At 44.2% G+C, this 25,338-nt stretch overlaps 1 protein-coding gene across 1 annotated transcript in view; it reads left to right on the top strand.

Moving 5' to 3' along the window:
* The first annotated feature begins 2,053 nt into the window (after positions 1-2,053).
* Positions 2,054-25,338, top strand: part of RBPJ (recombination signal binding protein for immunoglobulin kappa J region) — a 91,342-nt gene continuing 68,057 nt past the window's right edge. Inside the window, exon 1 of the mRNA XM_083460025.1 lies at positions 2,054-2,368. The gene's annotated coding sequence lies outside the window, so the exon portion shown is untranslated. The remainder of the gene's footprint in view (positions 2,369-25,338) is intronic.

Raw genomic sequence — 25,338 nt, 5'->3', positions numbered from 1 at the left:
CTCTGGAAAAGACCCTGATGTTGGGAAAGATGGAGGGCACAAGGAGAAGGGGGTGACAGAGGATGAGATGTTGGACAGTGTTCTTGAAGCTACCAGCATGAGTTTGACCAAACTGTGGGGGGCAGTGGAAGACAGGGGTGCCTGGCGTGCTCTGGTGCATGGGGTCACGAAGAGTCAGACACAACTAAGCGACTAAGTGACAACAACAAAGTGTTTACTTTTCAGCTACATTCCCACTTACTTTGAATGCAATGGGAGAATTTATGTGCACATCCCTCATGCATTGATGGAGTGGGTTTGCATCCCTCTGCTGTTGATAACGCACACACAACCCACCAGATGCATGCAAAGCAGCCCTGTGTGTGTGCTGGCCTACTGTCAGGGACTGGACTGAGGAAGAATGGTGGGGGGCTTCCCCCTTCTCCTGAACCCTCCCGAAAACAGGAGGGCAGTTGAAATATACTTGCAATCGCATAGTGATTTCATGCTCTTTATTGCAGCTCGTAAACAGTGGATGATGTTCCCCCTAAACCTCAGGCTTTATATATGTTATTTACACAATGGGTCTCATCTGATTGGCTGATTCTACTTCCCTCCTGAAGCCTGATTGGGCTGCTACTGCAGGCCAATCAGTTGTTGCAATCTAGGATCCTAGCTGCCTATTGTTCTAGGATCCAAGCTTAGTACATAACAACAGTATAGATTTAGAAGAGTGGTTTGCAGAAGGCCATAGTTCAGTGTTATGTACTGAGTTGAATAGGATCCAAAATGCAGCAGTCTGATTGGTCCTAGAACAATAGGATTCAGAATGCAGCAGTCTTATTGGTCCACAGGAGCCACCCAATCCACTCTAGGTGGAAGTGAATCCGCAACCTGATTGGCCTACAGGAGAATCCCGGAATTAGCCAATCACATGGGGCCCATTGTATAAATAATATATATAAAGCAGACATTCTGGGGGAACTTCCATTCCTCCTCATCACTATGAGCTGAATAAAGAGCATGAAATCCACTCTCGACTCCCAGTATATTTTACTCAGAGACTGCAGAGGGCAGAAGCTGGGAAATATTGGGAGAGGAACAGCAGAAAGAAGCAGCATCAGGGGAGAGACAGCTGACAGACTCAGTGTCTTTGGGCAGCATGCCAGACCGCCTTCCCTCCCTCCCGGGCAGCAGGCACAGGGGAAGGAGGCGGCGGCTGCGCGAGGTGGCATGGCTCTTCCCCCTGGCCCACATAGCTGCCGGGAGTGCGGGAAGCGCCAAGCACAGAAGTGAGGGGAATGAGCAGGCTGTGCGAAGACGACTTATCTTTGTCCCTGAGGCCCCCACGTGGCCCCTCCGCAGCCCCCTGGCTCCACCTCCCCAGTTGTAATTGGTTATTTGAACTGAGAATAATAATAATAATAATAATAATAATAATAATAATAATAATAATAATAATAATAATAATTTTATTTCTACCCCACCCATCTGGCTGGGTTTCCTCAGCTACTCTGGGGGGCTTTAAACAGAAGATTAAAACAGAATACAATTTCAAACATTAAAAACTTTCCTATCTTACCTCAGAGGGTTATTGCGAGGATAATTTGGACAGGGAAAGCACACCATATATACCACTTTGAGTTCGTTGGAGGAAAGGTGGGTTTTCAAGTGAAAATAAAGCACCAAGTAAAACCCCCTGAAAGTACAAATGTGTTTTTTGAAAGCTACCTAGAGGTGGTGAGTTAGACAGGTGGAAAGAGAAGTTGTAGCCCACACACTAAAATGAAAAGGCAAGAACTTTCAAACCATTGGAACCGATAACACACAATGACTAAATGAGGAACAGCTGGCCACCCAACACCCTGGGCAGTCAGGTGAAATTTCATGAGGTGTTGGAAACTGGATCACAGTCAGGGCCCACCTTATTCCCTTTGATTCCCATAGCAATGCGAGGCAGGGGGTGGGGAACTATGGGAAGCCCAGCTCCAGATGCCCTGGCCCCCCTAGTGAGGGGTAAATCAAGGGGCTTGGAAGGTGGATGAAGATACCAAGTGTTGACATGGGCCTGAGATGGAGAGAGATAGCCCACAGTCCATTGGGTGAGGCCTTGGCCAAGATCTGACTTCACAATGGGCTGCAGAATGTTTTGTTTCCCAGGAAACCAGGTGAGTTGTTTGAAAGGATCCTGAGATCAGTTAAAAGCTCCTTCAGCTGTTTCCCTTCAGATCGGTTGACACTGCAGATGTCTGTCTGCTTCAGAGAACTGTCTTTTTTTTTTTGGATCAGTTGACATCGGAAACATCTGTCTCCTTCAAACAAGTATCTTTGGCTCAGTTGAAAGCCCAGAGAATGGTCTTCTGCCTCCCCTGCTGCCACAGAAGATAAGGTAAGAGGGGAGACATTCTGAAGCCTTGTTCTTCCCTTCCCCCCTTTGGCAGTTTTAAAAGATGCTCCTTGGTTATTTGACCTTCATAAATCCCATGCGCCTAGGGAGTGTTCTAGCTAATTTTCTGATTATTTCATTTGTCTCCATCCAAATGTCAGGAGAATTACCATCTCCCGACTTCCGGGGTGGCACCACCGGCAATGGCGGACTCCCTCTGAACTGGAGGGACCAGCTCCGCATGAAACGGGTCTTTTCCGCTACGGCGAAGCGGGGACCCTTCTGGAAATCACAGGCGGATGAAGCATGTGACCGTGGGACTCGGCGGGCACCCTTAGCGCCCCCCCTAAACCGCAAAGGAGCCCACAAACGGGCTCCGAAGTGAAGAGGGGGAAGTGGCGCGGTGCTGTGAGTCAATTGCTTTTTCTGCAGAGCGAAGCTGCATAGCCATTGCCGGAGAGCGCTGCCTTTTTCCTGGGACAATTTGGCATCTAAAATAATCAACCGTGAGTACTGGAACATATAATGTCTGGATTTTAAACAAGAATTGGTGAAATTAAAAGGAATTTGGACTTAGAAATCTACCCTAATTTGGTACTGAAATGGAAAGGACCAAACAGGAAGTCACCCTTCCGTTCCCCTGTAGCCAGAACAAAGCAAAGACAACATAAACTAGAGTCTTAAAAAACCACTTTAAAGGATCGACTTTCACCACTTGAAATTGCTGAACCCCCCCCCCTTCGGTAGCAGGAGAAGAAGGGGGAGCCTTTTTGACTTGTTTAGACCTGCAGAAGTGAACTTAAAGTAAAGTAATTTTCCACCGTCTTGACCCTGGAGTGGGGTGTCAGAATTGACATTTTGAAGCTCATTGACGAGAAATAAAGGTTTTTGTCAGATAGTTAAAAGAAGAGAAACATAGTTACTCCATTGTTTCCTTTCGTCTGTTTAAAGAACAAATATGGACAAGGTATCATAAAAAAGAAACTTTATTGCTATTGTTTTAAGAGAAAGAACAACAAGAAACTTTTCCCCCTAGAGGGGAATTGTGAAATTGTAACAAACTCCTGGGAATTCTTGGGAACTGCAGCTGCCACTGATTATAACTGTGGGAAAGGACTTGGTGACCTTGTGGAACAATGTCTTCAGAAGCACTGTTGGGTGCTTTTTGTAAAATAAGTGCCCTACTGGATCAGTTAAGCCAGAAGATGGATTCTATGACTAATGCGGCCAGAACCTTTGAGCAGGTAGTGGGAAACTACATGGAGCCCACTCAGGAATTAAAACAGGAGTGTCCCATGACAGAACAATTGAGAGAAGAGGGTTTTGCTGAATCTTGGGTATCAGAGACGGAGAGAGCAGCGGCCCAGCGGGATTATAAATGTTTGGACTTGATAAAGGAACTTGGGGAAAACCAGACTGGGAAAGGTAAAATCTGGTCTGGTTTGGAAATGGGGGGCTGGATAGACCCCCCTGTACAGGGAGATTTGGGCTTTTCGGGTTTGGAAAGGGGCCGCCATATGTTTGGAGCAGGGTGGGCTCTTAACTTTCAAGGGAATCTGGAACACGATTTTAAAAACTACATCGAGTTTAGTCTGGACTGTGGAAAAGGGATGGATTTGTTGAAAAGGGTCGAAAACATCACCAAGCTGGAGTACCCAAGAATAAAAGGAAAATATGAAAAAGTGCAGCGGAAGGGACATGGAAGAGACATGAGGGCCTCGGATATAAGGTGGCCAGGTTAATGTGCTAGATTAACAAGACAAAAAGGACTGACAAAACCCGGAACCAGGAGGAAGAGACGCTGGATGAATATTGGATTGCTTATTTTTATTTTTGCCATTAGGACTGTTTTATAAAATTGATGAATGTTAGGAGAATGTTGAAAGGAATCTATTTGGCTCTTATAAAAATGTCTAAAGAAATAGGTAAGAGGGTTATGGTCAGGAAAAGCTGGTGAAAATTAAGATTTAAGTTTCAAATTTTAAGGTTTTTTTTCTTTTATATATATGTATAAGATAAGATGAAATAGATTAAGGTAAAGGGATGATAGAATATTAGGAATTAGGGTTAGGATTTGAAAGAGGGGAAGGATTTGCTGGAATAATTATGAATTGGAATACAGAGGAGGGAGGCGTGAGGAGGTCTGGGAAATAAGTTAATGAAATATATGTGATGATTGGATTAAATTTTTTTAAACTATTTTTATCTGTTTTTTTCCTTTTTTGTATCCTTTTTTTCTCATTTTTCTTGTATTTTTCTATTTTTTGTCTGTCCTTATTTTCTGAAAATTTCAATAAATATCTTATTAAAAAAAAGAGAGAGAATTACCATCTCCCCCCACCTCAAAAAAATCAGTATATTGCTCTCCCCCCCCACCCCCTAGTTCACCACCCACATAGGAAATTCTGGAATCTCATTTTTCACTCAGCGAAACAATTGCAATTATAAAACACTGTTAACAGAGCAACAACTAAAAAATAAGCCCAACATCACAACTGAAGCAAAAGTCATATTACATGATTAACAAATCAATACAGAATATATAATCAGCAAACGATATTAACAACATTAACAGAATAGCAGCCAAAAATAAATTAAGCATCTTCACATATAAAGTGCTGTGAAGGCAAAGGTGGCTTCCCTCACTGAGGGTGCTGAGAAGAGTCACATCAGCTTCCCTCAGTGGGCAGTGCGAGGGGAGAGGCAGCTCAGCGTAACTCTCTCATATTTCCAAGCCTAGTAAATGTGGCAAAGCGATGCTATGTTCTCCTTCTTAGGTGCAGACACCTATTTAAGAGCCAGTGCAAAGGCTCATGCAGACAATATATATTCAAATGCCCTCTTGGCTTGTGCTTCTCTCTCTGCTTTTTTAAAATTTCTTATTCAAGGAGTTATATCTTGATTTTCAAGGCAAAAGTCTTCACCAAGTGGCTTGGACTCTAGCACAAGTAAAACCAGTCAATGGACCCTTGTGGCCAGCAGTGTGGTTTTATTCCCTCACTTCTGTTTTCTTGCAAGCGTAAACAAGCTGCAGCATCCTGGATGTCATTCAATTTCACGTTCATTTTTCTTGGAATTCCTCTCAGCTTTTACGTGAGTCATATGTCTGACATATTATGCCCGCATTTAGTGCATTCAAACATGTTGTTTTCTTTAAAAGGGAACTCAAATTAAAAGAATTAAAGTTTATTAGCATCCTATATCCTTTTAAATGTGTTTGTGGAAGGGGACATTATTGGTTTGGTTTGTTTTTTTCTTGTTTTTATTATGTATTTTGTGTTTTTATCTTGTAATTTTATTCTGTGAACTGCCCCGAGTTCTTCGGATGTAGGGCAGTATACAAATTTAATAAATGGTAATAATGGTAATAATAATATTAGCGTTTTTCACGTCAATCTGCCCCCAAAGCTGGGAAATTGCAGAGCTAGCCTCCTTGCTAGGAGAGAGCACTGGAGATGTGTGGTTCTTTTTCAGATAAGCAGCTCATTTGCAAATACACAATTTGAACAAATGGAAAACAAGTACTCATGCCATCAGTACCAGGTCTCAGGTTCATAGCTGTCAACTTACATATTTGAAAATAAGGGACCAGCAGCCTCAAAAATAAAGGATCAGCAGCCAAAATAAGGGATTTTCAGAGCACAGGTATGTTCAACTTCTGAGCCCCTCCGAGACAAAGGCAGAAAGCCCAGCCAGCAGCCAAACAAAGCCTCAAACTGTGGTTCCCACAACGCAGCAACCCAGCAAAGGGGATGCAGCAAGGAAAACCACCGTCGCCTCTCCGCTGGGAAGTGCTGAGCAAAGGTGAGTCCCCAGGCACCACAGCCGATTTGATCAGCACAAGGCATGCAAGCTCCACCCCCCCCAGTCGTTCTTAGACTCCTTATTGGGTGAGCAATGCAGCCAAGCAACACAGTTGGAGCCTCCCTCTTCCCTGGCCGGTAAGGAGGGAGGGAGAGGAGCTGCTTCCTTTGAAACCTGGGAAATTTAAGGGACATCATCAATAAGGGACAGCAGCGGGACATGGCGCTGGGATAAGGGACTTTCCTGCCAAATAAGGGACGCTTGACAGCTATGTTCAGGTTGCATCAGCTCAAGTATCCCAGCATCCCAGAAGTTGCTTTTGATAGCCAAAAATCTCTTGGCACTAGCATTATTTCCCCCATAGCCTCCAAAGCCAGACTGTTTATTTCTTCTGCCAGTATTCAAAATGCAAAAATTGTAAGATGTATAAGATTGAATCGGATAAGTACTGGAGATGCAAAGAGGTGGAGGGAACGTTTTTTCATATGTGGTAGACTTGTAAAAGGGTAAAATGGAAAACAAGCGAGGTCCCAACCAAAGAAGAACGGCAACTTAGATTGACAGAATATGCACAACTTGCTGGCTTAACATATAGAATAAGAGAACAAGGAGAACGTACGTTTAGAGAAGATTGGAAAACGTTTGTTGAATATATGGGAAATATCTGTGTACAGCTGAAAATGCTGGCAGCATTAAGATAAATTCAACAGTGTAAACAAGTTTTGATGGATGTAATAATGGAATACTGAATGCTGTAGTTTTTGTAACATATGCAGGGATTTATCCTATGTAAAATGAACCATGGAAAGAGAAGAAGGGAAGTCATTGATATCTTAAGGATGTAAAATTAAAAAATTCCTTGCAGTAGCACCTTAGAGACCAACTAAGTTTGTTATTGGTATGAGTTTTCGTGTGCATGCACACTTCTTCAGATAAGGATGTAAAATGAGTATTTTAAATTGTAAAACAGAAAATTTAATAAAAAATTATATATGTGTGTGTGCAGCAGGAAGCTAAACGGCGATTCCGTGCACTCTGGTTTCCATCACAGTGTCCTGTTGCGCCAGAAGCAGTTTAGTCATGCCTGCCATATGACCCAGAAAGGTGTCTGTGGACAAACACCGGCTCCCTTGGCCTGAAAGCAAGATGAGCGCCGCAACCCCATAGTCGCTTTTGGGCTTAACCATCCAGGGGTCCTTTACCTTTACATATATCCTAGAGGACTGGGAGAACCTGAAAACTCAGACTTGACAACCCTATGATGCCAGCACTAACTTCAAACGTTGACTTGAAAGCCTAAAGAAATGAACTTTGAGAGTGGCAGCAGTAGCCATGAGAACTACCAAAGAAGGCAGTTAGAAAAGTCCATTTCCAGAGACCTTAGCATGCTGAATGGCAGAATAGGCGATGTTACTGGAAGCAAAATCTGCCGAGCAAGGAGGAGCTGACATTGCAGAGCACCAGGGTTAAATGTCTTCTTCAGTATTCACAGTATTCACACGAAAATGACATGGCTAACACGACACTGCTATGTTCCCTTTGGATGAAACTGCAAAGGCTTGTCATGGAACGAGCCACAGTTAGGCAATTACCAGGTTAGTTTCTCTGTTTACATTTAGGCAAACAAATAAGGGCCTCAGTTGATGAACTCAGGGTCTGGGTAGATTCATATGGAAAGAGGGAGTCTTTGAGGTATTGTGGTCCTGAGCAATAGAATCGGTTGGGAACCATTTTATTTTTGAAACAGAATAAGTCTGAAGCCACAACGAAATGCCGGGAATCCTTTTCAAAAATAAAAAATAAAATCAATTGACTTTGACATTCATAACAAGGAATTCTTCCACTCTAAAGCTCTGTAAAATATATCACATGTGGCCTATGCTTGCATAACTGTGGCTTGCAAGTGCATTGTGATGAAATATTTGGCTGCATTTATTTCAACAAAGGCTTTTCACCATTCGTTGAGTGATTGCTTATTAGTCAGAATCACTGCTAATGCCAGTCTACAAAAGAAGACGACTGTGGTTTGTCATCCTAACGCTTTCAGTCTTTAAAGATTTTCACGCCACAATCCCCTAAACATGTTTCTATACAGCACCAGGTGTGTGTAATTGGGATTACAATGGTACCTCGGCTGTTGAACATCTCGGAAGCCACATGTTTCGGTTTTCGAAAACCAAAAACCCTGAAGTAAATGCTTCCATTTTTGAACATGCCTGGGAAGTTGAACGGCTTTCGCTGAGTCCTCCTCCCTCGATTTTCTCCATTGAATTTGCAGATCGCCCTTTGCAGCTTGGTTTTTGAACGTTTCGGAAGTCGAAAGGTCTTCCGGAATGGATTGCGTTCAACATCCGAGGTACCACTGTATTAGGCCACACCCAGTTATGTCCACCTGAAAATAAGTCCAATGTTATTGCTTTGCCTGAGAATCAGTGTGGTCCCAACGATTATTTTTAAACCGAAAAAAGCAAAAAAAATTAAAATTACCTTATTTCTTGCTCTATAAGACTCACTTTTTCCCTCCTAAAAAGTAAGGGGAAATGTGTGTGCGTCTTATGGAGCGAATGCAGGCTGCGCAGGTATCCCAGAAGCCAGAACAGCAAGAGGGATTGCTGCTTTCACTGCGCAGCGATCCCTCTTGCTGATCTGGCTTCTGAGATTCAGATTTTTTTCTTCTTGTTTTCCTCCTCCAAAAACTAGGTGCGTCTTGTGGTCTGATGCGTCTTATACAGTGAAAAATACGGTAATAAAAAATAATGTTCTAGGGCAGGGGTCAGCAAACTTTTTCAGCAGGGGGCTGGTCCACTGTCCCTCAGACCTTGTGGGGGGCTGGACTATATGGGGGGGAATGAATGAATTCCTATGCCCCACAATAACCCAGAAATGCATTTTAAATAAAAGGACACATTCTGCTCATGATTTAGAAGGCGATTGGGCCAGATCCGGCCTCCGGGCCTTAGTTTGCCTACCCATGTTCTAGGGCAGTGTTCCCCAACCTTGGGCCTCCAGCTGTTTTTGGACTACAACTCCCATCATCCCTCGCTAGCAAGACCAGTGGTCAAGGATGATGGGAATTGTAGTCCAAAAACAGCTGGAGGCCCAAAGTTGGGGAACACTGTTCTAGGGTGACATTAAACCAAAGATCTCCCTTTGGATAGAGACCTTTATAAAAGGAAAATGGAAAGATAAAAGGAAGTGACAAGGAAAATAGTAGTGACCCCACTACTGACAGTGCCAAGGCATCCCTACATCCAGGAGTTCAAATCCCAGTACAGGAGAGCAAGAGAGCCAATACAACACAGCACCTGCGTAACTCAGTGGGCAGGATGCCTGGAGAAAGCTCACAAAGTCGTCCTGTTCAAGACCCACCCAGGGAGGGAAAGTTTATTTTGCTAGGCAGCCAGACAACTGGAGACTATCTAGGTATGGATCTTGAAAGGTATGGGTCTTCTCTGTCTGGCTTATATTCACCTGCCTTGGGAAGGCAAGATCCTGATGGACCTCAACCACAAAGGAAGCTTTTGCGACATCTAGCAATTTGCTTCTCAACACAACACAATGCAGTTCAATCCTCATATAGCAGCAATTTATGGGGTACGACATTGGTCCAGATGTATTTAGTGGTGTTCTTATTCCAGTTGTAGTTAGGTTTCTGAAGTGCTGCTGCTGCTTCTCCCTGTTAAGTGAATCCACCTGGTCTCCATTGTTGGAGTTACCTTCTTCACTGAGCTTCTACCCCCCCCTCCCCCAAATGTTTATTTATTTGGTTTTTCAGATTAAAACCTTTTAGTCACATATCGAACATACTGACTCGGCCCCAGACACACTGATCAGATGTTTGGAAGCTATAGCTGGATGGTTACATGGGAGCCGGTTGAAGTTAAATCCTTCGAAGACAGAGGTCCTTTGGCTGGGTCGGGACGATATGGGATTGGGGGGGCAACTCCCATCTCTTGCGGGGGCGCAATTAGTGCCAGCACCGTCCGTTAAGAGTTTGGGTGTAATATTTGACACCTCCCTTTCCATGGAGGCGCAGATTGCAGCTATAACAAAGGCAGCATTTTTTCATCTCCGCCAAGCTAAACAGTTGGCTCCTTACCTCTCTCGTCCTGACCTAGCCACTGTGATCCACGCGATGGTCACCTCCAGACTGGATTATTGTAACTCACTCTACATGAGGCTGCCCTTGAGACTGACCCAGAAACTCCAGCGGGTGCAGAATGCCGCGGCGAGACTCCTTATGGTGTCCTCGCTGCGGGATCACATTCACCCAGTGCTATACCAGCTGCACTGGCTCCTGATGGAGTACAGGATCAGGTTTAAGGTGCTGGTTTTAACCTTTAAAGCCCTATATGGCCTAGGACCCTCGTACCTATGAGACCACCTCTCCTAGTATGTCCCACAGAGGACCTTACAGTCTTCAAACAAAAACATCTTGGAGGTCCCAGGCCACAGAGAGGTTAGGCTGGCCTCAACCAGAGCCAAGGCTTTTTCGGCTGTGGCTCCAGTCTGGTGGAATGCTCTGTCACAAGAGACTAGGGCCCTGCAGGACTTGACATCTTTCCGCAGGGCCTGCAAGACAGAGCTGTTCCACCAGGCCTTGGGCCAGGGCACAGCCTGACCCCCTCCTTTGGCAATCTTCACAGAACTCTAGCCCAATAGTTGCCACTAATCTAATTTGAACTGATTTTATAATGAAATGATTTTAGAATGTTGTATCATTTTACTGTTGTTAGCAGCTCTGAGCCCGGCTTCAGCTGGGGAGGGCGAGATATAAATAAAATTTTATTATTATTATAATACAACATAGAAACAAGATTCCAAAAAATCTCTAGGACTTCCCTCCTCCCCTTTGTGGGTCCTATGGTTAGTCCTTTTCTCCTGCATCTTGTATGATCATCCACATCTTTCACATCTCCCTTGTGTCCAGAATTCACTACAAGGGATATCCAAATCCTACTATTGATTTTAACTGTTTACAATTGTTTTTAAGATAGGTTATAAATGTCCCCCATTCCTTATTAAAATTTTGGTCTTCCTGATTTCTGATTCTTCCGGTCATTTGAGCCATTTTGGTACAATCCGTCAACTTGATCTGCCATTCTTCTTTCTTTCTTCTTTCCATCTCCTGGCCAATAACATCTGTGCAGCTGTGGTCACATACATAAGTGGTCTTTTCTGCTCCCTTAGGATTTCGGCACCTTACTGAACTTCTATCTCTTCTTCCATATAACTCTACGAAATTCCTGGCCAATTCACAGAGGAAACACTGGGCACCAGTAGGCTTTGAAGTGAATATTATGCAATGTAATGGGGTAGGGGTATAGTCTCTCCTCTTGACAGTCTCCATTCAGTTTCTGGTGCCATGTCTGGCCCAAGGTCACCAACATTGGTTGCCCGGTCTCTGGAAAAGTAAATTGAAGGGACATAGTTTTTCTCTCTGTCGTTATTCCTGAGTGGAGGGAAAGTTGGAGAAGTGCAATGAAAGCACGGGGACAAGAAGGATGGCTGTCCTGTCATAACTCTGCTTCACGCCTTGATGGGTTTTTATTTTTATTTTGCAACCAAGCAGTATATAAATTGTATGAAACTGACTAACCAAATAAGTGTCCTCGAATGCTGGGATTTACTGGGAATCAGTGGTTTTGGTTAGCAGAGACATTGGAGCACATCACATATGTGGAAATAGTAAAAGGTAAAGGGACCCCTCACCATTAGGTCCAGTCATGACTGACTCTAGGGTTGCGGCGCTCATCTCGCTTTACTGACCGAGGGAGCCAGTGTACAGCTTCCGGGTCATGTGGCCAGCATGACTAAGCCGCTTCTGGCGAACCAGAGCAGCGCATGGAAACGCTGTTTACCTTCCCACCAGAGCGGTACCTATTTATCTACTTGCATTTTGACGTGCTTTCGAACTGCTAGGTTGGCAGGAGCAGGGACCGAGCAACAGGAGCTCACCCCGTCACGGGGATTCGAACCGCCGACCTTCTGATCGGCAAGTCCTAGGCTCTGTGGTTTAACCCACAGCACCACCCGCGTCCCATGTGGAAATAGAAGTAGCTGCAAATTACTCCAGCAAAAGTGAGGGAAGGAACAGCAACGAGTTATGGGAAAATTCGCTGGGGAAATGCTGCTTTGACATCTAGTGTGAGGTAATCCCCCTCCCCCCAAATATTTATGCATTTAGCAGCACAGTACAAATCATGAAAGAATATGCGTATAGCCAGGGGAGAAGAATGATATTTCACGCACACCCCTTCCATCTTTGCACTTTGTTTATTAAATGTGACTAATTTTTTGGCGCTTTTCTGTGCAAGATCTGTTAGGACACGATAAAATGGGTGTGATCATAGCAGTTAAAAGGTCTTGTTTCTTCCCATGAGAATTATGTGCTGTTATTTTACTTCAAAAAATCCATGCTAGTCAAAGTTATGTTGGGTAACAAGCCCTAGACACATGCTGATACGTTGCAAGTCTTCCACACAGGTTAATAAAAATAATCAAAACATAATCAAAACAATCAAAACAATAATACTAATGTATACATGCTAATAAACAATGCACATGTAACAAATGTCCCTAAACAATACTCCAGCACACAAGTACAAAAATTAACCTATAACATTTAACAGTTTAAAACAGCCCCACCCTCCAAACAACACAGCACCCACCCAAGTTGAAAACCCCATCCCCGTTAAAACAATAATTTGTTTTACACCCAATGAAATGTGGATGTCTTTAAGGTTGAGTGTTCAGTGGAGGAGATTCTGAGAAGCAAATTAGTTTCCCCCAGCCCTCGCTTAGTATGCTGTGAACTCACTGTCATGGAATTCTGCTCAGTATTGATCCAGAGCATATTCCAATGTATAGTTAGCAGAGTAAAAACGTAGACAGGTTGCAGGATTCCCAAAAAATAAGACCAGAGGCAATTAATATTTCATCCAGCAGAGCTTTACTGCTACTGAAGGCAAATGAGCATCATGGTCACAAATCCAATATAGTGGTACCTCAGGTTAAGTACTTAATTCGTTCCGGAAGTCCGTACTTAACCTGAAACTGTTCTTAACCTGAAGCACCACTTTAGCTCATAGAGCCTCCTGCTGCTGCCGTGCCGCCGGAGCACGATTTCTGTTCTCATCCTGAAGCAAACTTCTTAACCTGAAGCACTATTTCTGGGTTAGCGGAGTCTGCAACCTGAAGCGTATGTAACCAGAAGTGTATGTAACCTTAGGTCCCACTGTACATTCAGGAATGGCAGCACACTTAACTTAAACTTACAATAACTTATAAGTGTAAACTTTAACACTAAGCATACTATGAACAGAACAGCACACCAGAAGGAAGAGAGGTAGAAAGAGAAAGCAAAACCCGGACTCCTTCTGGCCTCTTATTATAGTCAGCATGACCTTGACAGAAGAGATAAGAGAACCAGTTTAAGCCAGCTGTACTCAGCTTCTCTGAAGGAATAACCCAAACATCTTGAACCTTCTGCTTGTATCTTTCACACAGAGAAGCTTCCAAAACCCTCTTGAATTAATTAGAATAGGAAAGATCTCTACACATCAGATCAATGCTCTCTGTACTAAGAAATGCAAGCTGACACTCACAGCCCAGCTCAAAGCGGGAGAAAGAATTAGGAGCCAATCTATGCCCTCTGCTCAATGCCATGGCTAAGAATTCATGCGGAGGTGCAGAGTGGGACCAAGTGCATAGCTCATCTCCCGGGCAGCAAGTAGAAACTGCGCATGAATTCATCATGCGAAAGGCTGGGCTGGATGAATCCCTAGCTGGAATTAAGATTGCTGGAAGAAATACCAACAACCTCAGATATTCAAATGACACAACCTTGATGGCAGAAAGTGAGGAGGAATTAAAGAACCTTTTAATGAGGGTGAAAGAGGAGAGCGCAAAATATGGTTTGAAGTTCAACATCAAAAAAATGAAGATCATGGCCACTGGGCCCATCACCTCCTGGCCAAAAGAAGGGGAAGAAATGGAGGCAGTGAGAGATTTTACTTTCTTGGGCTCCATGATCACTGCAGATGGTGACAGCAGTCACGAAATTAAAAGACACCTGCTCCTTGGGAGAAAAGCAATGACAAACCTAGACAGCATCTTAAAAAGCAAAGACATCACCTTGCCAACAAAGGTCCGTATAGTTAAAGCTATGGTTTTCCAAGTAGTGATGTATAGAAGTGAGAGCTGGACCATAAAGAAGGCTGATTGCTGAAGAATTGATGCTTTTGAACTATGGTGCTGGAGGAGACGCTTGAGAGTCCCATGGACTGCAAGAAGATCAAACCTATCCATTCTGAAGGAAATCAGCCCTGAGTGCTCACTGGAAGGACAGATCATGAAGCTGAGGCTCCAATACTTTGGCCACCTCATGAGAAGAGAAGACTCCCTGGAAAAGACCCTGATGTTGGGAAAGATGGAGGGCTCAAGGAGAAGGGGACGACAGAGGACGAGATGGTTGGACAGTGTTGTCGAAGCTACCAGCATGAGTTTGACCAAACTGTGGGAGGCAGTGGAAGACAGAGGTGCCTGGCGTGCTCTGGTCCATGGGGTCACGAAGAGTCGGAGACGACTAAATGACTAAACAACAGCAACAACAATTTTTCTAATGGTCATGGATTCGCTGCCACTGGGAAGCTCTCTGACCTGGATCACCCCAAGGTATTTGTCCTGGGAAAGATGCCTCAGGAGAGACCTAGGCAGCCTAGCTTAGCCAAGCCTTGAGAACCCTTTGAGTCCCTACCCCACAAAAGTCCAGGCAGGAACCAAACTGTCATCGCTGCACACAATGATTTATGCAGAAATGCTGGGGTAAATTGCCCCCTGGCAAATAGTCTCCTTCTTGTTTTCAGCTCTTCAGGATGGTGAAAGAATGTTTGGTTCTGATTTCCATTTTTTATAGTATTTTTCTCCTTCACAGAACAGCTATGTAATGCGATGGCTGGATTTTCCTTTTCCCCTCTGTGGTTTCTTTGGATTTCAAAGTTCTTAAAGATTCAAATGTTCTTACTTACTGGATGTTTGGGGTATTGCGGTTGTCAGTTTCCAAAGCCACACCATCTATTTATTACCTCATCCAAGAACTTACTAACCCTGGGGCACAACCAAAACATGTGTAACTAATTACCTGGAGAACATCCACAGCTCAAATAAACAAATATAATTTTTTTGAAAATTGCTTTAAAAACTTTCATTCTGGTGCCTGATGTTCTCTACAGAATTCTCTGCAGAGAATTCTCTGCTAGATAAAAATAGATTATTCAGCTCAGGGGTGCAAATTCACAGATCCTTTCATCTCATTATTATTAAGGTACTCTAATTCCACAAATCCCACAAGCTTTTTCTTTTAAAAGCACTTCGAAGGCATTAAAAATATATTTGTAACTGAAGTCTCCAGTCTAGCAAAAGATGCCTAAAATTTCAGAAATCTAACATCATGGATCCTCCTAATTATCTTGTGCAAACACCAAGGCTGTGTGCACATTACCAATTTATTCTGGCTCCAGTGCACTGCCACTGCTGGTGTCTGAAGCCATATAGGCACAATCCACAATCCCTATCTAGCCTGTACTTTCTTGAGAAATGCTGCCGTTCAATGTACGTATTTCTCCTTAAACTGGCTTCCATCCGATTTGAGCTAAGTTCAGTTTGTATTCCAGCTGAGGTGTGCACATTCCAGACTGCCATTGTGCATATGCAAATGACAACGCATGTATTGACGACAGTGAGAGTTTGGGGTGGGTGGGTGCAGGTATGGGCACACGAAACCACTTGCATATGACTTGGTTGTAAAGAAAGTGAAACAAAACCCACAAAGCGCTTTAAAAATTAAACCATACCCTCCAGCAGTTCTCTGAGGAAAATGCCAGTTGCATTTCTTAGAACAGAAAGCATTGATCTGATGTGATCTTTCCTATTCTAATTAATTCAAGAGGGTTCACGAAGCTTCTCTGTGTGAAAGAAACAAGCAGAAGGTTCATGATGTTTGGGTTATACCTTTAGAGAAGCTGAGTACAGCTTGATTAAACTGACTCTGTTATCTCTTTCTGTCAAGGTCATACTGTACATAATATGCTGAGTGTTAAGGTTTAGACTTATTGTAAGTTATTGTAAGTTTAAGTTAAGTCTGCTGCAACTGGTTTTCTTATGGACAGCGCCAATCCTGAATGTATTGGATTTGTGACCATGATGCTCATTTGCCTTCAGTAGCAATAAAGCTGTGCTGGATGAAATGCAATCGCCACTGGTCTGTTTTTTGGGAATCCTGCAACGTGTTTAAGTTTTTACTCTGCTAACTATACATTGGAATCTACTCTGGATCAATACTGAGTAGAATTATATCAAAGAAAACAGGGACGTCCTATTCAATAATAATAATAGCCTGCCCATCTGATGGGGTTGCCCCAGCCATTCTGGGTAGCTTCCAACATATTTTAAAACATAATAAAACATTAAACAACTTCACTACATAGAGCTGCCTTAAGATGTCTTATAAAAGCTAGGGGGTGCCTTTAGATGTCTTCTAAAAGATAGGGGATGAGGGTGGCGCTGTGGGTTAAACCACAGAGCCTAGGACTTGCCAATCAGAAGGTTGGTGGTTCAAATCCCCGCGAGGGGGTGAGCTCCCGTTGCTCGGTCCCTGCTCCTGCCCACCTAGCAGTTCGAAAGCACGTCAAAGTGCAAATAGATAAATAGGTACCGCTCCGGCAGGAAGGCAAACGGCATTTCCATGCACTGCTCTGGTTCGCCAGAAGCAGCTTAGTCATGCTGGCCACATGACCCGGAAGCTGTACGTCGGCTCCCTCGGCCAATAAAGTGAGATGAGCGCTGCAACCCCAGAGTTGGCCACGACTGGACCTAATGGTCAGGGGTCCCTTTACCTTTAAAAGCTATATACTCATCTCCTTGGCTCAGGGGTTGCATAACTCCATTCCGTCCAACATTTCTCTGATGAAAATAGGGATGGCCTAAGGAAAAGTGGGGCATTCCAGGATCAAATCAGAAACTGGGATGGCTTCTGTAAATCCAGGACTGTCCCTGGTAAATAGGGACACTTGGAGGGTCTGTAACAGTAACATCATCATTGGCACACCCTCGTTCAGCCACCTTGCTCCTCATTTTACATGGAAGTGCATTCTGTTTTATGGATAACAGTGAATATTTCTTACTGAGCAGGTAACGCACATCGGATGAAGCCATCCTCAGCCTCTCCCTGGTGTGCACAGCAATGCAACAATATGACTTGAAATGCGGGGGAGGGGAGGCAGGACGACGACTTTGCTCCATTTTAAGCTGCTAATGTGTACATAGCCAAAGGGAGCCTGACTCAGAATTGGCCTGCATGTTCCTACCTAGTGATTTTCCCTGCAAGCATTCCCACCACAGCATTCGACTTATGAGGATAACTTCGCTCCAGGAAATCTATGGTTTTCTGTTGACATGTAGTTTTGCCCTAAGGAATGGACACAATATTTGGATTTCTATGCTAATTAGTTACCATAGCGTACTGTGTGTAAAGAGTCAAAGCCAAGTGCAGCGTTCCACACGGAAAGCCAATTGCTTTCAAAAATATCCTTTCTCTCAGCCTGTGCCAGGCCTCAAAGCACTCCAGAGGTTAACAACACAGATCAAGGAAAATAAACACTCCGCGACCAACACAACAACTATACTTTCCCTAAAATGTTATGTTTCGGATTCTTCTGTGTACCAAAATGCTTTTCAGTTCGTTTCCCCTGAATGCCTTATTTCTTGATGTTTTTCAGGTTTGTCACACTTTCAATACTGTTTGTACCTGCAGTATTAATTTTATCAGATCAACAAGTAAATTCTTGAGACAGCAATGGTGGACGAGTGGTGGATTAATTCTGCTTTAGTTCATCGCAAAATGCTCCCCAATGCTGCCACATTATTGCTGCCCAGCACAACAAAAGCAGGACCAAAATAAATCAGAATATTTGTGGTATTGAAAAATTATGGAATTTCAGCAGAATGTTATGGGATATGCACTGACTGGAAGTGAAGCAGGAGGAAAATAGTACAGTACTGAAAGGAGATATAGGTTCAGGCTTTACTAAGCCATGAAGCACAGAGGGTGACCTTGGCTATTTGCTATCTGTCATCCAAATCTGGGTTGTTTTGAGGACAAAACCTACAAATCGTGCCCTGAGCATTTGTGGAGGATGTAAGCAACATAAAGTAGCTTCTTGGATCCCATCTTATTCACCTTAAGAAATTTAAAAGTAGCGTTAAATTTGAACATATTAAACTCATTTCCTACACTTCGCTGCCATAAACTTAAGAAGCTCTGGAAGGTTTCCATTTTGCTTCTAATTCTCCTTCCCCTCAGTGAGTTTTGACTCAGTCTTATATAACTGGAAATGTTTAGCATAATTGAGCTTTCCCAGATGTTAGCCAAACTTGCATTCCAGGCACAGTTCTTGTTTCTCAAAAGTCACCCCAGCCATAAATTACCAGTCAATTCTCTTCTTACTCCCTGGAGAACATCCTTTCAGTTGCCCTACCAAAGTTGCAACTGGATCTTCCATTGATATCATACCTGAATTCTTACCGATTTACTAAACATGGAGGGGAGAAAGCAACATGCATGTATAGGACTGCATTTGGCATAGGACTGTGCTAAAAGGAGTCTAGGGGGCCATTGTAATGTTTTGGGAGTGAATAGGATTATCCACACCACTGGTCACTGTTTTTAGGAGGACGATTGTGCTTTTTCCTATCCACACCAAAGGTGGAATGCACTTAGAATGAGAAAGGTTTTGTGCCTGTACAGTGGATGCTTGGGTTGCGCACGTGATCCATGCGTGAGGCATGTTCGCAACCCGCAGCATTTGCAACCTGCAGCGCCGCGCCTGCGCAGGTCACGATTTAGTACTTCTGTGCATGCTCGAGCACCGAAACCCGGAGGTAACCGTTCTGGTACTTCCGGGTTCTGTGTGGTGCGCAACCCAAAAACGCGCAACCTGAAGCATCTGTAACCCGAGATATGACTGTAGTCACATCCCTTCCATTCCCTCCTTCCACCAACCAATAAATATGGGAGTTATTTACCGTATTTTTCGCTCTATAAGACACACTTTCCCCCTCCTAAAAAGTAAGGGGAAATGTGTGTGTGTCTTATGGAGCGAATGCAGGCTGTGCAGCTATCGCTGAAGCCAGGAGAGCGAGAGGGATCGGTGCACACCGATCCCTCTTGCTCTCCTGGCTTCAGTGAAAGCAATGCAAAACCTCTTGAGCGCAGCTGGAGCGCTCCTAGCTCTTTGCTCAAGAGACTTTGCATTGCTTTCTTGTTTTCCTCCTCTAAAAACTAGGTGCGTCTTATGGTCAGGTGCGTCTTATAGGGCAAAAAATACGGTACCTCCCTCTCAACTGGCCCAGGGTTGGGGCACACACAGATCTCCTTTGGCCAGCCATGAGAAGGAGGCACCGCTGTCACCCAAGCACTGAAGGCCCAGCCTGGGCACAGCTTGCCTCCCTGTGACTCCAGCCTCGATAAGGGCTATACCACTGTCCTTTCCTCCCTGCCATGATGTGTAACTTAGGTTGTTGGATTTTTTTAACCAACAGCCTTGAGCTCCTTAGCCTGGCAACCCCAAAGTCTCTCCAAAAGGCAAAATATGGGAGAGCAAGCATGAATAGAAGAAGAAGAAGAGGAGGAGTTTGGATTTGATATCCCGCCTTTCACTCCCTTTAAGGAGTCTCAAAGCGGCTAACATTCTCCTTTCCCTTCCTCCCCCACAACAAACACTCTGTGAGGTGAGTGGGGCTGAGAGACTTCAAAGAAGTGTGACTGGCCCAAGGTCACCCAGCAGCTGCATGTGGAGGAGCGGAGACGCGAACCCGGTTCCCCAGATTACGAGACTACTGCTCTTAACCACTACACCACACTGGCTCTCTAAATATGGGACTGCTGCTGAAAACTGAATATCCTGCACTGAATTCTCCTCTCTCACCCCTGTAAAATTTACTTTTGTCCAAGGCATCTCATTCATATATGTGTGTGAGTGTCCAAACACTAGGTTAAATTCTGGAAGTTACTTTGGAAACTATTTCCGCCCCCCTTCGCAGCAGAGCTCCAAGGAAAAGAGGCACATACTGACATAACTTTTTAGCACTGTGACCAACATATTTCTCCAAGCAAATGCAGCCAGAACCACTTGCCAAAACCAATATTGACCCAGTCCTTCATCCAATCAACAAACGCTATTATTTATAAGACTGGGTTTTTCTTGGTTGAAGTTCAAAGCAAAGCTCCAAGGATTTTCAAAACTATAATAATGAGAGGATTTAGCTTTCCAGAAAAAACCATGCCTCGCTTTTGGTTGCAACGGGAACACTAGGTCACTGCAAGTAAACATTCAGATAACCTTTTCAGTTCTATACATTCATTTTCCTCCACAGTTGTATCGAGTCCTGAAATTGTATGGTTCTGAATTAAGGCGCTGCTGTGTAGCTGATGCTGTCCTGAAACTAGTATGCTTCTTCACATGGGATGGTAGTCTTAATCAGAATAGACCCACTGAAGTTAGTAGATACAAGTAATTTATGTTCATTTATTTCAATGGGTCTACTTTGAGCAGGACTGAGCAGAATGCAACCCCGTTATGTTTGAATTGCTTTTCACATTTCCTGCATCTGCAATTCAATGTAGGATCGAAGCAGAAAATCAGTTTGATTCTTGTACTTTTCTAAATAATATAAACTGAAGCACATCTATGTTTTGAAACTCACACTTCTGCAGTGAAGTTCTCCAGCCAAAGGTGGGTAGAAAGTCTACCTAAAACTGCAGTAATTAGTAAATATCATACATTAAGCAAAATTGCATTGAAATGTGTATCCAGTACAAAACTAAAATGCTCAGAAATGTTTTGTAAAAGTTTTTTTAAAATGTAATATAGTGAACTGTTTTCCCAGTAGTGATGTATGGAAGTGAGAGCTGGACCATAAAGAAGGCTGATCGCTGAAGAACTGATGCTTTTGAATTATGGTGCTGGAGGAGACTCTTGAGAGTCCCATGGACTGCAAGAAGATCAAACCTATCCATTCTGAAGGAAATCAGCCCTGAGTGCTCACTGGAAGGACAGATCGTGAAGCTGAGGCTCCAATACTTTGGCCACCTCACGAGAAGAGAAGACTCCCTGGAAAAGACCCTGATGTTGGGGAAGATGGAGGGCACAAGGAGAAGGGGACGACAGAGGACAAGATGGCTGAATAGTGTTCTCGAAGCTACCAGCATGAGCTTGACCAAACTGTGGGAGGCAGTGGAAGACAAGAGTGCCTGGCATGCTCTGGTCCATGGGGTCACGAAGAGTCAGACACGACTAAACGACTAAACAACAACAAACAACAGCAACAACAATAGTGAACTGTGTAATGTTTCTGAATTGAAGATGGTGGAACAGGGACAGGAACTGGGAGAAACAGAAATAGCCAGATTTTTCCATCTCTGAATGGAAGGCAATCCTTTCTTTCGTCATAGCGTTCAGCTGATATTTGAATGGTCGTTTTCATGATAAATCAAAAGTACTTTTCTCTCCACACATCCGATAGCTGAGCCATTCTATCCAAATGAAAATTAGGTCTGCCTGTCACTCTGGAGCCCAGTGACGATTTAGCTTTCAGGTGTGACTTTGGAGAAGGCTACTGCCTCTTTCTCTGCCGAAGTCTCTTCTGAGCATGTGTCTGTCCTGATTTAGAAGGCAGCAAGCTCACAGCGGTGACTCATGCAGTGATGCCACACGCAGCCTCCTCCTCTGAGAGCAGGTAATCCTGCTGCGTGATCCAATTATCCCGCGATGCAGAGATAATTGGAAACAGACAAGGCCACGGCAGCAAATGCAGCTGAGAGGCAATGGGCACACCCTCTCCCGGTTACCGAATTAGCTGTCATCTATAAGTGGTGCTTGCAGCAGGGTGGAGTGCTCAGTTTCAGGGTTCTAGCCAGACAGACATCCCCTTTTCCAGGATACACCATTCCATTTCTCCACTCCAGGTTTCTGCTGTCATTACCCTGTTCTCTCCAACAAACAACCAGCATTCTGTGGTCACGGAGCATGTCTTAGGCTGGTTTTTGTGGTGGTAGCTGCTGGGTCCCTGAAATATACTCAGAGTTGAGTAGTGATTTCATGCTCTCTATTTCAGCTCATCATGGGACGCAGGTGGCGCTGTGGTCTAAACCACAGTGCCTCAGGCTTGCCAATCAGAAGGTCGGCGGTTCAAATCCCCGTGACGGGGTCCCGCGTGATTGGTTGATTCTGCTCCCCTTCTGGAGCCTGATTGGGCTGCTCCTGCAGGCCAATTGGATGTAGCATTTTAGTATGTATCCTATTGTGGCCTGATTGAGTGGGTTCTGCAAGCCAATCAGGTTGCTGTCTTCTAGGATCCTACTTGCCTATTGATCTAAGACAGTACATAAGAGTCCCCACCAGCATTTCCCCTCTCTAAATATTTGTTTTACAGCTGCAAATGATGGGATTGCCCAACACACATCAGTGCCTCCTCCCTCTTCCATACAGATGGTGCTGTTTTGATGGCATAAGGACGCACATTTGGAGAATGAACCAGCTATAAGCATATAGCATGGGTAGGCAAACTAAGGCCCGGGGGCCAGATCCGGCCCAATCGCCTTCTAAATCTGGCCCGCAGACGGTCCAGGAATCAGCGTGTTTTTACATGAGTAGAATGTGTGCTTTTATTTAAAATGCATCTCTGGGTTATTTGTGAAGCATAGGAATTCATTCATATATTTTTTTCCAAAATATAGTCCGGCCCCCCACAAGGTCTGAGGGACAGTGGACCGGCCCCCTGCTGGAAAAGTTTGCTGACCCCTGGCATAGAGGATGGAAATTGCCTCCTTCTTCCACCAAACAACACCCCTGGCAGAACTAATTTATCAAGAGCAACCCTCCGTTTTGATTTGGTTAGGCACAAACCTCTCTCTCTCTCTCTGGCATCCGGAAGCAGCTAAATGGTAGGAAGCTATTCCTGAAGTGAACCCAGGTCATCCGTTTATTTACCAACTTTTGAAATAAATTTTATTTTATTAGCAAACAAACAAAAATAAAAGATAAAGAGCATAAAGAAATACTGTTGCAGCAGGTTGAAAGCAGCATACGTGAAGACAGACCCCCCCCCCCATAAGAACTAAAGGCAGCTTGAAAGACAGCCCCTCCATTCACCTAAACAGGATTTGCAAGTTGCTGTATCCCCCCCCCCAAAAAAAACCACCCCTGCTTAACTATAAGTACAAATAAGACAAAATTGTTGGCTGTAGGAATCGGTGGCTTTTTCAAACTCCGTTCAGTTCTCCAATAAATACCGTATTATTCTCTCTATAACACTCACATTTTTTTTCCTAAAAAGTAAGGGGAAATGTCTGTGCGTGTTATTGAGCGAATGTGTGGTCCCTGGAGCAGACTGGCCCGAGTGCAGGGGCAAAAATCAGGCAAAAATCAGATCCCGCGTCACGGAGGAGGGAAAGCTGTAGAGGAGGCTGCTGCTTTCCTGCATTCTGCCTCAGGGTCACCCCAAATTCACCATCAGATCACATAGCATGTCTATGGCTCCAGCCTGCACCAAAAAAATCACGCACCCACTGTTGCCTGGGGCTGCAATGGTGCAAAAATGTGGTTACAAAGCACAGATCCACATGGATTCTCAGGATTTTTGCATTGGGCTACCCCAAACTCACCGTCAAATCACATGTCTGTGGCCACAGCATGAAGCACAAAAATGATACATCCACTGTTTCATTCAGATTTTTTTTTCTTGTTTTCCTCCTCTAAAAACTATGTGCGTGTTTTGGTCAGGTGCGTGTTAAAGAGTGAAAAATACGGTAAGTGTCTAGATATTCTGACTAGACATCTGGGTTTATCACTAAAGTGTCCATCTCTGTTAATAATAATAATAATAATAATAATAATAATAATAATAATAATAGCAAACAAGACAGCACAACTGTCTCCTTTGTTACAGTAGTTTATCAAGCTGTCAATGTGCTGCTAGAGCCAGAATGGTAGTACAGCTTTGGTTAAAGTTTCTCCCATTACTCCATTAAAAAATATAATCCCCACAAGCTTGTACTAAGGCAGAACTACATTGCTTCAAGGAACACGTGATCCCAGACCTAAACTCATGTTTGCTGAAGGGAGCAGGAGGCATTTGTCGGGGAGAGCCAGTCGTCTCAGAGCCCCCACATCACATTTGCGTTGCAAGCGAAACCTGTGTTTGTGCTGTATGTTTGCTTCCACCTTATCGCTGCCCTTTCTTAACCATGAAAGCCTTGGGGCAGTTGAAGCAGAGAGCAAAAGGGGGGAAAGTCAAGAGGCTTTCGTGGGTTGGGGGGAAAGGCATCAAAACACAGCATTTCTCAAGAAAAAACAAGAGAGATGCAGGAAAGCTATGGATTGTGGCTAATGGCATAAGCACAATTCTTCCCAAACAACCAGTGGAAGTGCACTGGATGCAAAATATATTAGTGTGCATACACAGCCAGCTTGCAGAAGTGTTTAAATAATTGACTGTGGGGTTATTTGTAGGGAGTTTTTTTTGCCCACACAGCATACTAGCAATTCTCTTATGTGTCACACTAATGTGTTCCAAAACTCAGCTTGCGAATGGTTGATCTGTCCCAGGGGTGTCTATTGTGAGTGACTAGCAGTGGCAAAGGTAAAGTGGCAAAGGTTTAGGGACGCGGGTGGTGCTGTGGTCTAAACCACTGAGCCTCTTGGGCTTGCAGGTCAGAAGGTCGGCAGTTCAAATCCTCATGACTGGGTAAGCTCCTGTTGCTCAGTCCCTGCTCTTGCCAACCGAGCAGTTTGAAAGCACACCAATGCAAGTAGATAAATAGGTACCGCAGTGACGGGAAGGTAAACGGCGTTTCCATGAGCTCTGGTTTCCATCATGGTGTTCCATTCACCAGAAGCGGTTTAGTCATGCTGGCCACACGACCCGGAAAACTGTCTGTGGACAAACGCCGTCTCCCTTGGCCTGAAAGCGAGATGAGCGCCGCAACCCCATAGTCACCTTTGACTGGACTTAACCAACCAGGGATCATTTACCTTTTTTTACCTTTTACTAGCAGTGGCTCTCCAAGATCTTGGACAGAGGATCTTTCTCCACCCCTGGTTTATGCAATG

This window comes from Podarcis liolepis, assembly GCF_965112155.1.
Source record: "Podarcis liolepis genome assembly, chromosome: 9".
In the NCBI taxonomy this organism is placed as follows: domain Eukaryota; kingdom Metazoa; phylum Chordata; class Lepidosauria; order Squamata; family Lacertidae; genus Podarcis; species Podarcis liolepis.
The sequence above is the reverse complement of the archived record's forward strand: the minus strand, read 5'-3'. Positions and strand labels throughout refer to the sequence as shown.